Raw genomic sequence first — 6,000 nt, forward strand, 5'->3', positions numbered from 1 at the left:
CGATATATCGCCAAGTGACCGCCAAATTATAACACCACTTGAGTTTGCATCGAAATTAACAATGATTTCCCCCCAAAAAGGTGCAAAAGACCCCTTTAGAAACACCCGAATGCAACCAAAATAGGAGGTGCACAACTAGACCCCACTACGAGTCTATGTACCAAATTTCAACTTTCTAGGACATACCATTTTTGAGTTATGCGAGATACATACGCACATACGCACATACGCACATACACACATACGCACATACATACATACGCACATACATACAGACGTCACGAGAAAAGTCGTTGTAATTACCTCGGTGATGGTCAAAATGGATATTTCGCGTGTCTATACATTCTTAGGCACTTTTCCGCATGTGGTCGAATCGAAAAAAAACTCAACATTCATTTGGGGGTGAGCAAAATGGAAATTAAGGGCGATTTTTGAGTGAAAATTTTTTCGCGAATACAATACTTCCTTTTTTGTAAAAGGAAGTAAAAAACATTTATGACTGACAGATTTTCAATATTATAAAGAGACTAATATATTAATCAGTAGCGTGTCTAGAGGGGGGGGGGGACAACGGTCTGCCCCGGAATTGCACCCAAAGTGGATTTCAAAGTTAATAAAATAAAAAAATCTTAATTAATTTTCTGAAGTTTTTCCCGATTTTTTCTTAAATCATATTTAATCCATTAAATGCCAACGAAAACAAAGCACAATATTGCGCTTGGACGGGGCACGTTACATATGCGTCTAGGGAAAATTTTACACATAATTTATTCGTAATTAAACTCGTTTTTCAATATTCGTAATTAAACTCGATTTTTAATTGCAACTATAGTTATAACGCCAGAATAAAAATAAGTTGCTGTTTCTAAAAAATATCACGAACTTAATATTTACATAAAACATCTTTTTGAAAGAGGGGGGCGGATTTCGTAAATTACAGCCCGGCCCAGATGAAACCCTTGCCAAGAACGTGACTATATTATTGAATTAGTTTTTATTTCATCTTGATTAATAACAATATGAATAAAAAAAACATTAAATTAATAACAAGATGTAAAAACTTTTTAAGTTTCTTTCTAGAAACATTAAAAAAATGCATTGATGTTTTTAAATTTCAAATTGAGTCTAATAAAAAAAAATTGCATGAATTTTGCTATTCCCAATTCTTATTATATGTCAATCATTCTTCAGCGCGCGAATTTACTACCACGTGGAATGCAGTCAGGTAGAAAATGTCACGTGAGTCACTCTACCCAATGGTAACAGCCGTTTCATTTCTACTTCAGTTAAAACTCGGCTCAATTGTGCTTGAAATGACTTGAAGAATACGCACCGCGTTTGAAACTAGTTTTCCCTTATTTCTCGGTTTTGGGGAGCCGAGTTTCATCTCCGTGCTGTGACGGTATTGAGAATAGGGCCATGTGCAATGTCGTGCGAGCACGACGGCGAAAGAGCCAAAAAGGCGCCGAGCTCTACCGCTCAAAAATGCTCCAAATGAAAGGAAAAAAATACTCTAATCAAAAAAGTAATTCATAATTATACCTAATGGCGGCGGTGAAATTATACTGCACATTAAAACAATTATTTCGTCCCGCTCAGAATAAAAAGGGTAAAATTATTGACTTGTTGTGTCTAAATATGCTATTCAAAAGCACAATCTTTTACTCTGAAAACAAGTGACTTTAATTAATGCATACATTAGCATTTTCCTTCTTAATGTGGAGCTGTGAATGCCATTTCGGTATATGTCTATAGTATACAAGGTTGGGGTACAAGAAGCAAGAAATTAGCTATTTTCCATTTTGGTCCTTGCGGTGAATATCTTGTATTATAATTTGTGCAATTACGTATAGTCTTTTGTGACGGGGTTTGTCAAAACGAGCAAAGCCCGAAAAAACCGGGCAGGGATTTCACAATTTTCTTCATTTTGAAATTTTCTTCAGAAACTAACTTTCGATCAATGCGAAGTCCAGAAATAGACATCTTTGCTTTCTGGACAGTATACCGAATATTATAATTTTAAGCTGCATAATAGCCGTTTCCCATTTTTTAAAGTACTTATTACATTAAAATAAAAAATAAATATTTCAATCAAATTCCAAGATTTCTTTTTTTAATTGTTGGGGTAAAATGCTTTGATTAACTCTGAAACTGGCCCTTTTTTTTTACAGCAGCTCAATAAAAGGTTTCCAAAGGAAAAAGTCAGATTTCAAAAGTCAATTTCGATCGCCCCTCCCTTACATCCACCCGTTACTTCGAGATATGAAGTAAGAACGTACACTGTGTTCCACAGTTAAAAATTTATAGATTGTTCTTCTTTTGAGAAATTAAATGTCAAATATATTTTTACCACAATACATTTGTCTGCAAAACCTCACCCTAAGTGTTAACTTTATTTTACTCGAACATTACTGCTTAAAAAGCGCTCGAAAGACATTTGCACGACGGCGCCGATCAGGCTTGGCGTGGGCCTGGATAAGGCTAATGTTAAATTAAGGGGTCGTTGAGCACCGTCTCAAAATTTGAGTAAGAAGCAAAACTTTTACATTACCCTTATATATTATTTCTGTAGCCTGTTTTTCGTTCCTACGCGAGATCTTCCTCAATTCTTGATCGATTTCTTTGATTTACACCTCATTTTAAAGCTTATCGTGCAGGTTAATGACGAAAAATAGACCAAACGCTCTAAAAATACTTTTCTCAGTCAAAAAAAAAAAAAAAAAACCTGTTTTAAAGCACTGGACTGAGATTTTCATTTACATTTATAAGTTTAACTTGCGCGGTGACATGCAGAGCTGAATAGCTCGATCGGTAGAGCGTTCGACAGGTTACCAGAAGAACGAGTGTTCGGGCCCCACCTGGACGATGTGCATCAAAAAATTAGACAAATAACACGCATTACATAAATACTTAAAATTTCGATAATTAACACGAGTGAGGCAATAAAATAAATGAGGCGAGACCGCTGCTTGCTGTTGCGAAACTCTGACGCAAGAGATAAATTTACTCTTATTCGAGAAGTTTTTTTTTTTTTTTTCAAGCTTTGGCTCCGCTTAGAAAACTAAAAGTATAATGTTTGCATAAAAAGAAGTATCAGGTTTGAGGTTTTAGACCTCAATGGATTTTTTTTTTTTTTTTTTTTTGAGCAATCACGATTGCTTATTGTTCCCATTAGACTGTTTTGATGTCCCATCATTTTATTTTCTCCCCGCCTCCCTCTGCAGCACCACCGTCAGCCAGTCGCCTCACGATGCTGCTCCTCTAGCGAAAACCGTCTCCCGGTTGCGTCCATAGCCTGCACACACGCATACATACACCTATACACACATTCACCTATACACACATACACCTACACAGACAAACACAAACACATACGCATACATACAGACACCTACACATACACACACAACGCACAACTACCCACACATACACACATGCCTACACACACATACACGTAACCCCCACACACAAACATACCTCCCTCCCCACACACACACGCACACACTCGTGATTGCGAAAAACATAATTTGAATTCCAGATGTCAAAGTTCTTTTTTTTTTTTTTTTTGCATATTGAAATGCAGATTTTTTCAATGACAGTTTTTGACCATTTTTATAAACAAACAAACAAACAACAACAACAACAAAAAAAAGCTACCATAAATTTAAATTACGCTTTTCATTGAGTTAATCTATAAATGTTTATGAAAATGTGAAGGAAAGCATAAACATTACTATCAACTTCATGAGTAAGACATCATTTTTTTTTTCTTCTGCTTTCGGCAAAAAATAAATAGCCAGTCACATTTTGACTACATTCTACAAGCTACTCTTAAAAAACGTACATAGTTCAACTTTTTTTGTATTTTAAGAAATATTGTTATTTAGAAAAGAACTCATAAAAACTTGGTTTTCTAAGGATAATCCGCATGGGGAATGTCCCCCCCCCCCCCCCCCCATAGAGGAACGAAAGCTACTCTGTGTGAATTTCCGAGCATCAAAGGAGCTCTGTGCCAAATTGGGAAAACATTCGATAAAAACTTGGTTTTATAAGGAGAATCCCCATGGGGGTTGCTCCCTCCCCCATAGAGGGACGAAAACCACCCTGTGTGAATTCTCGAGCATCAAAAGAACCCTGTGCCAAATTTGGAAAAGATCCGACCAAAATATTTGTTTTAAAGAAAAATTGCCATATGGGGGTTTTCTTCTATTGCGGAACGAAAACTATCCAAAATGAGAATTCCTAAGCATCAAAGAACGAACTAAGTGTCAAATTTGGGAAAGATCCGACAGAAACTCGATTTTTTAAAGGAAAACCCCTTTATGGGGGTTCAGTTAGATACCATGGGAAGTTTACGGGACCGGACTAAAATGCGGTTCTCTGTTCTTTTTTATTATTATTATTATTATTTATTTATTTATTTATTTATTTTTTTGCTTGAATAATAAAAAGTAAGAAAACAGGTGGAGCACACCGATGCATCGGTTTAGAGAAGAATTCTAAACCGGTGTAATGATGTAGGGTTTATATATACACACAACGGTGAGTAAAAATAACAACGTGCATAAAGTACAAATAAAGTAATAAAATAAGAGTTAAAAAATCAGCAAACAGCTCTTTCGGGGCTGTCATATACAAGGCCCCTTCATCAGTGCAAAAAAGAACGAAAAGTCCACACAATGTAGACCGAACGACAAATGAACAAAAAATGGAAGGAAGCAAAGTAAATAGACATGGAAACCGGAAACGCATGCGTCACGACACCTATAGTGCGGAAAAACGTTACAAACAGAAAAATGTTTTTAAAGATAAGATTTCCAAACACTGGGGAAAGGGGGAGTACTCGACAAATCATTAACTATTGAAGCAGAATTTTTCCAAATGTAATAGGATTCCCAAAAATCTAAATCATAAATCGAGGAACACCAATGAATAACCTTGGCAGAAGAAAAATCGAAAATACGATTGAAAGACCAACAGTGTTGTGCAATCGAGGAATGTTTTAAATCTCTTGACATAATTTTTATGTTCCTTAATACGGAATTTTAGAGAACGTCGGGTCTGTCCTATGTATGTCATTTGACACTGACAAGAAATACTATAAATGCCCCATCGGTCAAGTTCCGGAACCGGGTGTTTTAGTTGCGAAAATTTAAGTTTGTTGATAGGGGAAAATGCAAAAAATTGTATTTTTTGTTGCAGGCTCGTTATTTCGATTTTTTTTTTTTTTTTTTTTTTTTTTTTGTACAAGAAGGTTAATAGTCTTCTTTAAAAATTTTATAGAAAACCAAAAAACCACGGTCTTTTGTACGTGCAGACATAAATGCTCAAAAATCAAGACAGGGGGAGGGGAATCGACCCCCATGAATGACCCCCTGTAAATGCCTGTGAGGATGCTATACGCATCAAAGTGGGAAATTATGGTGGTAAGATTCGATCAAATCTTAGAAAATACAGTCGAACCTCGTTAAAACGAACTTTAACGGGCCATTAAAATCGATTATTCTCAACCGAATGCGGCTTATCCGAAAAACAATAAACAATAAGACAGAGATTGCAAAAAGGTCCGTTTTGGCAGTAATTCGTGTTTTAAGCGTGTTCGAATTAACAAGGATCGTCTGTACTCTTAAGAAAAAGAAAAAAAAACTATCAGTTCAAAAAAAAAAAAAAAAAAAAACGAAATTAACATGCTCAAATATGACGAAATTAATGCGCTCAAAACTACGAAAATGATTGTCAATTTGATGAAACTAAAATGAAGAAATATTTCTGTACATTTGACGAAATTCGCATCTTCAAACTAGTTACGAAAGCAGTTTCCTCAATTTGACGAAATGTTTGCTCGGGGCATATATCCCTAGAAGTGATTTCGTTAAAAAAAAAAAAAAAAAAAAAAAAAAAAAAAAATCGTCGAATTTGAAACTCCATTTCTGAGAGTGCGTGAAATAACCAGGGTAGAGGACTCTAGAGTAGAGTAGCCAGGGACAAATAAGCAATTTA

Source organism: Uloborus diversus, chromosome 2, assembly GCF_026930045.1.
Source record: "Uloborus diversus isolate 005 chromosome 2, Udiv.v.3.1, whole genome shotgun sequence".
NCBI lineage: Eukaryota > Metazoa > Arthropoda > Arachnida > Araneae > Uloboridae > Uloborus > Uloborus diversus.